This window comes from Sciurus carolinensis, chromosome 3 (genome assembly GCF_902686445.1).
Source record: "Sciurus carolinensis chromosome 3, mSciCar1.2, whole genome shotgun sequence".
In the NCBI taxonomy this organism is placed as follows: domain Eukaryota; kingdom Metazoa; phylum Chordata; class Mammalia; order Rodentia; family Sciuridae; genus Sciurus; species Sciurus carolinensis.
The window spans coordinates 163,137,439-163,148,667 of NC_062215.1; positions in this window are offsets into that span (position 1 = coordinate 163,137,439).

Genomic DNA, 11,229 nt, shown 5'->3' on the forward strand with positions numbered 1-11,229 from the left:
CCTTGCCCCATCTCTTCATATATCCATGGGTACGTGATACAAAGAAAGCAGAACGTCCTAGCCATCTGCCAGGAGCACCTGAAGCTTCTATCACAAAGAATAAGGAAGGAGTTGAGGAGGCCCCCTACCATAGAATCTGTGCTGCAGCCCCTAACCAGTCAAAATATCATGCTGCAGGCCATTTGATAACATATAAATATAATGTTAATCAGTCTTGGCTACTATGAAAAATGACCATTAACTGATTAACTCATATATTTCTCACAGTTCTGGGGAAGTCCAAGATGGAGGTGCTAGCCCATGCAATGTCTTGTGAGGGTCTACTTCCAACTTAGCTGATATCCATGTTCTCATTTTATCTTCACGTGACTGGCAGCAGAGAAAAGTAAGATCCCTTGTATCTCTTCATATAGCAGAACAACTCCTATCACAATGGCTCGACCTTCGTGAACTAATTACTTTCCAAAGGTCCCAATCTCCAAATACCATCACACTTGTGATAAAGGTGAATTTGGGGAGGGACACAAACATTCAGTCCATAGCAACCGTTCAGACTGTGGGGCTATATAGGGATGCATAATTTTGTTTAGCTCTAAATATGTTCTGTACAAAGTGTCTCTTCTATAACATCCTCAATTTTCTTTTCTTGCTTAGCTCTTTTCTGCCCAAACACTATAGACTGAATTGGTTGAAACCATTTACTGATGGAAATATATACACCCTGGACTACAATTGTCCTGTGATATTTGGGTAATTCCCATAATGCTGGCCAACTGACCATCATTGTTCTCATTATTATCAGTATTAGCAGTGGTAGTGGTAATAAAAATAGCTAACATGTGTTTAATATTTCAACATTATCATTAATCCTGAAAGAGCGAGTAGTTGAATGAATTACATTTAACTTGAATTAATAATGCATTCACAAAAGAGAACACAAAACCTTGAGAGGTTTAATGACTGGTTTAAGGTCACACATAAGAAGAAACAGGAAAGAGCGTGTTTCTTTTCTTTGTTCTTGGCCCTGCAAGGATACAATGAGAAGACGATAGCGAAGCAGGAAGTGGGTCCTCACCAAACAGAAGCTGTCCTCATTTTTATTGAATCGGTGAAAGTCAGAAGCCTCCCTGGACTCTGTGATCTCCAAGTCATTTAAACAGAGACCCTTGAGAGACAGAAGAAAACCCCATGGAAATGTTGAGAAGAAACTTTCCAAATGTTAGAGACTAGAGGCATCCCAGGGAAGGAGGATTTTGAATCCATGAAAACTTTGCAGAGACCTTTAACAAATGCAAGGTGAAAACACATCTGTCCAAGAGTGGTCTCTGTTCACTTCAGAAGCAAAAAGAAGGACTCAAGGTTGAAAGGACAATGGAGATGCAGTTCAGTATAGATGCTGCTGGCAGCATAATACTTTAGGAAACTCCTTTAAATGTTTATTTTAAGTTTATGGGGAGAGAATGGAGGAAGGTAATCCATGGTAGATGCTTTTCTATCACGTTGTAAAATTTCCTGCACCCTCTCTTAGGATAATGAACTATATCATCAACAGATTCATCATCCTTGGAAAGGAATTTTAGCAATCATCACTGAGCAAGCAGCCCTTGGGGGTCTCACATTGTCTCTTTGCACCTGCAAGCCCTCCCCTGGTATGGGAGTGTCATAGTCTTTGACAACTCCATAGGTGCTTTCCTTGGGCAATATAATTTCATCCATCTTGCTGCATTTCTAGGTACATTGAAGCATCTTATATGGAGTAGCTTCTTCATTTATCTCTGCATTTATATACAGACATCACATTGTATTAGAATTGAAAAGGAGAGGGGGAAGGGAGAGAAGCAGAGAGCCTCAGAGTCATCAATTTGGTTCTCTCCTGCCTTTAGGCCTTGTTGACACAGCTTAGCTCTCTCCTGCTCCTCCCAGGCCAGCTTATCTGCTGCAAGCTGAACTCCATTAATCTTCCTGAAAGGCAAATGCATTCAGGACAATGTTAACACTTAACCCTCCTGAAAAGAAGACAGATTCTGTGAGGCACAGAGATAGGGCCCTGGGGCCTGCCCTGGCAGCTCAGACAGGCCTCAGCAAGATGGATTCCATGTGGAGAGAGGGCGGGCAGCAGAGAAGTGGACTCTGGGAACCTGGACACCAGCATCAGATCAAGTCAAACTAAACCAAACCAAGTGAGACAATACAAATATATATACATTACATATTAGTAATATATTTAACATATATTAATAATACACACTGATAATATATTTTAATATATGTTGATAATATACACTGATAATATATTTTAATATATTTTAAGAACATATATATGTATTTTTCAAAAACAACTCAGGACAGTAACAACTATATAAATACCTTTTCTGTACTGTGACAACATCAGCCAAATTTATTTTGGGGGTTCCAATAGACAAAACAATTTCTGATCATTATTATTTCCCTTTTAACAAATGATTGGTGTTTTCTCAAAAGTCTACACAATATTAGTGCATACTTTATGGGAAATAAGTACTATAGAAGGTATTATTTCTGTCATTAAAATGCCTAACAAATTTCACTTAGATCTCTATTGCGTCCTCTGCCTGTAAGTCTGAGTCTGCCCTATACAGCCAACTGGATGATCTACCTAGTCCTGTTGAAGCTACTTCAAGATCTCTTCAGACTCCATATTGTCTCTGGATGAAGTCACTGTTCTGAAAATAGGACTGAATTGATGTCTGTCTTCTATGCCTCTCATTGTGCTGACCCTCTCACATCAGCCCTGTCCCCCTGCACCTGCTGAGGCCACTAAAAGAGGCCCTAATGCAAACAGAATTCTGGAAGCACCATTAACCTGGAATTGTGCTTTGGTTCACCAGGTCTCTCCTGGCTACAGATTTGATTTGTATGAATTTGGTGACTATATTAAGTAGGATTGGGTTAGGTTATGCTGTAGTTACATACAACCCCCAAATCATAGTGCCCATAATAGCGAATTTTGGCAGAAAAACAGAAAGAAAAATGGGGAGAACCAAAAGATCACAAAAATTATAGAATCTCTTCCTGATCATTCAGGGGAAAATTCCAGATAATCCCTATGAGAACCAGGATTAGATAAACAGAACCATACTATTTGAACTTCAGTCTGAAACTGACTAGGATCACAGAGATATGGAGACACCATAAACAGATTGAAGGACGTTTACATTTAATTTATGCATGCAATTATATGTTGCCTCACACTCAAAAGAATTTGAGGTAGTAACAAAACAAATATAAACAATATAATAGGACCAAATGAGACCAAAAGCAAATGGAGTAAGAAGTAGAAAATCTAGACCAAGAAAACAAATCTAGAGACCAACATAAATATAACAAGAGTTTGAATTTGGTCCTGAGTTTGTTGGCCTCACAAAGTAAAAGTGACATAATCATTATCAACTAAACAAGCAATAAAGAAAACCTGAAAATGCCCATTCTTTTAGATAAGCAAACATGAACCAAACATAGAATTCAGAATCTCCCTTGTCAGCCAAGCTTTTGTTAGATGTTGACAGCAGACTGTTCAAGGTCACATTCATTGAAGAATATTGAATAGTTGGGTATTTGTAGAAGTTTCTGAGAACAGCTCCCTAAGCCCCAAATCTTGATAGAAAAATAAAGCTGAGTAGCTTCCCCCAGGTCTTTTGCTGCCACCTGCAAACCAGAGGTCTCCACAAAAGGCAGGTTGGGGCTGATCCAGCACACAAAAGAGCTCAGAATGCTCCATTATGGAACTTTCACCAAGATTCTTAGTGTTGAAAAATCTTCCAACCGGTTGCTCAAGTTGTCTGTTAAAAAACATAATGAAAACTTTAATAATGCTCTATGAAATGACTGATTTGGGGTATCCTGACTCTAGGGAATCTACCAAATTGAAATGACTATAAAATAAGTTCCCCTAAATCTTCAAATTAAATATTTTGCTTTCCAATTTGCAGTAAATTGAAAGAAACCAATTGAAAAGTGGTAATTTGGCTAATTATGATAATTTTGATTTTGAACTTGACTTTTTGAATTAACTAGGGACTAGATATTAATCACCTCTGATTTGTGACAATGAAATCATATTGTCAACATACAATATAGCATCAGAAATTACATTCTAGTGTTCATTGCATCAGCATTTACTTAAAGTTGATTTAATTTAGTAAAATTCTAAGCTAACATAAGAGAGATTAGAACACAATCTAAACCACTTCATCAGAGAATTTTACCCAACACTTATTTTTTACAATAGAAATAAGGCATGGGACACAGATTCAATATGAAAGACACTATATAAGGGTTTATATTATCTAGGTTGGTCCTTATATGGTGCCTAATAAAGGTCAAAAAACATTTAAAAGTTCAAAAAAGTTCTGACACATTTTATTAGAGAGATTTTCCTGTAAGCTTTTAGAAATAAAATAATCAATTGTGAAGTATTGCAAACCTGTTCAAAATTTATCTAGTAATTGATGTTAGTTATTGATGTTTACTTGTTAGAAAGAAACTGGCTAAATGTTGGTTTTTATCTACTAAGGTAATGGATACATAATTTTGAAAGAATAGAAGACTGGAAAAAAATAAGCAGATGTGGTTTTGAGTTTATTTACACATTATTGTACTCATGCTGAATAATTATAACAAAAATTGACAATGACTAGGTCAACCAATGAGAACACAATTCAGAAAATTATGGTTTGGCCTTCTAGGCAAGTCATTATGCTCACTTCCACAGCAGTATCACATTTTTGAAGGATTGGAGATCTGTGAAAGTAAGGAGTACCCTGGATTTGTTAAATGTCTCCAGTAGAAAAGAAATAGCCGCTGTTGATCAGATCACCGGGAAATAGTTTTCATTCTCTAGAGCTTTAGTGGTTCCAGTCCTCCATGATCAGATGAATCTACTGCATAATGCCCAGAAGGTGGTAGTTAGGCAGAAAGCTTGAATAAGAAAGAGTGAAATTTTATATATGGTGCCAAGGAAATAAAGACCTGCAAAGGGAGATCGCCTACCTCAAGGTACCAAACTTTGAAGTTGCATGGGGAAGGAGATTAAAAAGCTGTGCTACAAATATGTAAAGATCAAAACTCATTCTTCCACAGTTTTCAAGTCTAAGGCTCTGAATCAAAAGGCTCAGAACCACACATAACAAAGGGGAGAAAATGAAGAAGTGAACCAGGTTTTACAACTGCAGTGCAAGCCAGACTGAACTCAATTTTTGATTATATTGAGGTGATCCATGACTCACCCTTTTTGCTTAACAGAGGAAAGAGGACCCTTCTTGATAGAAATCAATCTCATCTGGAGTATCTGTGTTTATTTTACACACAAAGTACATCCAACAATAGCAACAGGCCCATAAATATATTGGAGTTATTAGTTTAGGATTTTAAAATGTGTACAACTGATATTTTCAAGAAAACAAGGGAAAATATGGACAGTAGAAATATAAAATATGGATAAATTCAACAGGCATTTTGATTTTACATACTTATTAAAGCACCAAATAGACATTTTAGAAGCAAAAAGTACAATATCTGAAGTTAATAAAAATAAGTAAAATTAGCAAAAGTCATGGTATTTTTGATTCAAGTATTGTGTATATCCAAAGGGAGGTATACAGAATGGAGTAGGGTAGGGGTGGGGGATGGAAAAACTATGAGGCAAGTGGAACATGTTAAAAGGTGTAACATCTGTATGATTGGCATCAAAGAATGAGCAAAAAGGAAAAAGTAATATTGTAAGGAATAATGGCTAAAAACTTTCAATAACTGATGAAAGTCACAGTGATTCAAAAATCTCAGTGAAACCCAAGCAAGACAAATACAAAACAAAGCATATCCAAGCACATAATGACCAAGCTGCTGAAAAACAAAAGCAGAAAGAAAATCCAGAATGTCCAGTAGGTGGAAAGGGGAAGAGACATGTACATTCTTCAATAAAGTAACATAAGAATGATATCTGACTTTATAATAGAAAAAAAAAAAGAAAGAAAGGAAGCCAAGAGACAATGGAATGGGTAGGTAGAAGACAAGAGGTATTGAAAGAATGAAATACCAAACAGAATTCTATACCCAGCAAAAAGATACTTGAAGATGAAAAAAAAAATTGTTTTTCAGAAAAAAATAGTAGAATTTGTCATTTCTATGTGTGTACTACTTGAAATACCAAAATGTTTTTCTCAGGCAAAAGAAAAATTATCCCAGATGAAAACATGGAAATTCAGAAAAGAATAAAGAACACTGAAAAAGATAAATATGTAAGAAAATATAAATTAATATTGATTCTTCAAAAGAATAATGACAAATTTTCTGGAGTTTAAAATATATGTAAAACTAAAATTCATGACAAATGATCATGACAAGGGAAAGTTAAGAGGTTCCAGCTATGTCACAGAAGTGGTCAAAGTTTTAGTCTGTTGTGAACATAATACATCACCGTTCAAGTTGTGATCTCCAGGATCATCATTAAAAAATAGGAAAAAGAATAAGATCATAACATAAAAATAATAAAATGATAAAAAATTGTCTTACCAATATGAAGCAAAAAAGGAAACAGAAAACATGTGAGTCAAAGAACAAATTATACATGGGCAGGTATAAATTCAATAATATCAGTAATTACAATAACTATTGGCAATATTCTCCAGGTGAAGATTAGTATTGTCAGACTAGATAATACAATACAGATTTGCAAGTTTTTACTTTTGACAATGAGAACTACAAGAAAATGAATTATTAGGTCCCCACCTTAGAAATTCTAGACTCTGGGCTGGAGATATATAGTTTGTAGTGTGCTTGCCTCAAAAGCACAAGGCCCTGGGTTCAATCCCCAGCACCACAAAAAAGAAAAAAGAAAAGAAATTCTAGGCTCTATAATGTTCAACATGGTGGATCCAGGATTAAAAAGTTGGAGGATGAAATATATTCATACAAGCCTAAAGAAATGGTCTTGATTTAAATGAGGTTTAATAAATGTTTAGAGAGGCTTGACTGTGTCTAGTTGTTTGTATTTCTTTAAAACTTTTAATCTAATATGGAAGTGTAATGTTTTATAAAAGGAAGAATCCATCATGAATCAGTTATGCAGTTTTATGGGAAGTTAAACGAAATGCCTGTTCATTGAAAGATGGACCATCTTTATCAATCTAGAAAAACTGAAAATCTGTAGTTGAGAAAAGCCTTTCCTGTTTCCCTCAAGAGCAAGGAAGATTTGCGTATTGCCTTGAAAGAGCTGTCTCTATCCCCTCACAGTACTTTATCTGTCCCTTTCAAAATAATTTCTCAGATTCAAACTAAATAGCTTCCTCTCAGCAAAGGAAACTATCAGCAATGCGAAGAGAGAGTCTACAGAGTGGGAGAAAATCTTTGCCACTCATACTTCAGATAGAGCACTAATTTCCACAATATATAAAGAACTCAAAAGACTCTACACAAAGAATACAAATAACCCAATCAACAAATGGGCTAAGGATATGAACAGATGCTTCACAGAAGATCTACAGGTAATCAACAAATACATGAAAAAATGTTCACCATCTTTAGTAATAAGAGAAATGCAAATCAAAACTACACTAAGATTCCATCTCACCCTAATTAGAATGGCGATTATCAAGAATACAAGCAACAATACGTGTTGGAGAGGATGTGGGGAAAAAGGTACACTCATACATTGCTGGTGGGGATGCAAATTAGTGCAGCCACTCTGGAAAGCAGTGTGGAGATTCCTTAGAAAACTTGGAATGGACCCACCATTTGACCCAGCTATCCCACTCCTCGACCTATACCCAAAGGACTTAAAATCAGCATACTACAGAGATACAGCCACATCAATGTTCATAGCTGCTCAGTTCACAATAGCCAGACTGTGGAACCTAGATGTCCTTCAATTGATGAATGGATAAAGAAACTGTGATATATATATATACATATATATATATATATACACACACACACACACATATATATACACACATATACAATGGAATATTACTCAGCTATAAAGAATAATAAAATTATGGAATTTGCAGGCAAATGGATGAAACTGGAAAATATCATGCTAAGTAAGATAAGCCAATCTCAAAAAACCAAAGGATGAATGATCTCGCTGATAATAGGGGTTGGGAGGGGGGCAAGAATGGAGGAAGGAGGGACTGTATAGAGGGAAAAGAGGGATGGGAGGGGTTGCGGGGAAGGAAAAAATAACAGAATGAATCAAACATCATTACCCTATGTAAATGTATGATTACACAAATGGTCTGCTGTTACTCCATGTACAAACAGAAACAAGTATCCCATTTGTTTACAAAAAAATAAATTAAAATTAAAAAAAAAAAGAGAGAGAGAAATGTTCAGGAAGATTCCTAAGACTAAGTGAGGTAGAATGTTAGCCCCCTGGAAGTAAAAGAAACTTCACCCAAATCCTCTCTCTTGTTTTTCCATTAAAAAAAATAAAAACATAATCTGCCTGTAAGGAAAACTGTCCCCCATGCTACTGAAGTGAGAAAACAGAAAAAAACCCTTCCTAGCCACAGTAGGTACTGTTGAATATATTCTTTTTAAGACAGTCCCAGTCTTAATCAAATAAAAGAGTGTGTGTATAAAAAAATAATAATAATAATTTCTCAGTCATACCCAGCTCTGCCCAGGGACAAGAACTTCATGTTTTCTAAGTCAAGCCAAGGCGAAACACAGTACGGAAATCAGAAAGGGGTTTTAACTCTTCTTGCTGATTTAAGATGGAATAGAAACCCCAAGTTTGAATCTATAAGCTGCTCATGGCATGAGGAAGAGGACACACACATTTGTCCAGCCAACTTGTGTCTGTCCCAGTCAGAGCCCAGTCCCACGATGGAGCCCTGTTGCAGAGAGCAAGGATGAGCTAACGAAGTGCCTTGCTGGCAGCTTGACTGGAAACCTGTGCAGCCAAGACAAATCCTTTCAAGACATTCTTTTAATTATGACTTTAAACAAGAGACTGGAGAACCAAGGCTGCAGACATTGTTGGGCATTGGGCTCAAAGATAAGCCCAGTTGGTGTTCCAGAGGAAATTGAACTTTGTCATGTCTCATTAAATAGCCTCTAGGGTAGAGACTAGGGTAGAGAATGAGGGCAAGAAGCCCACCCTCCTGCAAATGTTCAGTATCTTGATGAATATGGGTCCAAGGAATTAAAGAGAACTGAAAAGGCCATTCATTTCCTTCCACCCTGGCAGCTCCTCAATGCTAGTGCTCCAGGAAAAATCACAAAGGACCTGTTTTTCTGAGTTTGGCAGGTGTGGTTCCTTACATGGAAATGATTGTGTCAGTAAGGCTGGATTATTCTGGTTAACTGACTGCAATTTTATCTGAAATCTGAGCATTGCCTCACACATAAATTATTTTATTGTATGCTAATTTCTTAAAAGTAATCTCTGTAACATATAAAAACATATGGTTTGATCTTCACGTGGTTATTCTGGAAACACACCAAAATCTTGCAGATGTCATCCTGAATAATAGTTATTAATAGAACCAAAGGAGAAAATAGGGTTAGCTACTTTCAAAACCCTCAGGTTAATTAACTTGGCATAAGTGTGTATTTATCACGTGTTTTAGTCAACTTTTTCACCACTGTGATAAAAAACCTGAAAAGACCAACAAAGAGGAGGAAAAGTTTATTTTTGGCTCACAGTTTCAGAGGTCTCAGTCCATAGATGATCAACTCCATAGCTCTGGGCTTGAGGTGAGGCAGAACATCACGGCAGAAGTGTGGGGTGGATGGAAGCAGCTCAGGACATGGCCACCAGGAAGCACAGAGAAAACTCAGCTCACCCTGGACAAAATATAAACCCCAAAGTCACACCCCAGTGACCTACCTTCTCCAGCCACCCCTACCTGCCTACAGTTACCATCTAACTAATCCATTCAAGTGGCTCAATATGCTGATTATGCTAATGCCCTCATTACCCAGTCATCTCAGCTCTAAACTGTCTTGTGATTTTTTTAACACTTGAGCTTTGGGGGCACACCTCATATCTAAATCATAACATCACGATTGATTCAAATATTACAGAATATCCATATGTACCATGTACTTCTGTCTGTGCTGTTTCTATACTCCTCTTAGCCCTTTGGAGAGATTTTGTTATTCTGGTTTCACCAAGGAGATAACCAAAGGTTCAAAGAGTTCCACTATCTGTTTAAAGTCACAACTCTTAGTAATAAGGATTTGAATCGGGACTAAACACTGTGCTCTTTCCAATACTCTTCTGCTTTATGTATAGTCCTTATTTTTGTCACTTCTAATAACCACAGATTACAGCAAGAATAATCCAGAAAATGGTACTTTATATATCTTTCTAATCTCTAGCAGGTGATTCCATTTCAAGAATGAATTCTTTTTTTAAATTAATTAATTTATTTTGATTCATTGTACACAAATGGGGTACAACTGTTGTTTCTCTGATTGTACACAAAGTAGAGTCGCACCATTTGTGTAATCATACATGTACATGTTTGTCTCATTCTGTTATTTTTCCTTCCCTCCACCTGCTCCCCACCCCTCTTTTTCCTCTATACAATCCATCCTTCCTCCATTCTTTCCTCCCTCCTACCCCACGCCATTCATAGCTGCTCAATTCACAATAGCTAGATTGTGGAACCAACCTAGATACTCTTCAATTCATGAATGGATTCTTTGGAAATTCTTGAAAAAAAAAATGAAACCTAAACTGCCAAATCATTTAAACTCAGAGAATCAAAATATCACCACTGTAATTAGTTTATTGTATAAAATAATAATGATAATGATAAAGGTGGGCTAAGATAAAGATGGGACTTGATTTTGAGCATTCATACTGCAAGGAACTCTGCTTCGAAATTTTCTTGGTTCTTTTTCAATTTCAATGGCCAGAAACTTATTTTGGGGGCAAGTACAGGAAGTATAAAAATGTGTTTTGGCCTACGGGAGCATGTGAGGGTTTATGATCATATGATTTAACTTGTGTATATGTGTGAGGATGAGTCTTTGGGTATTTCACAAGACCATCAGCCTAGATCCACTTGCCCAAGGGCTGATGGTCCTGATGGTTAAGGCAGAAGGCAACTGGAAAAACAAATTGGAACTGCTGAAGGAAAGATGGCTCAAAGCTCAGCTTTTCCTGTAAAGTGGCAAGTGAATTTAGTATTTGTGAAAATTTCCAGTGCTGGTTGGATTCCAGAGGGACCCAGGGTG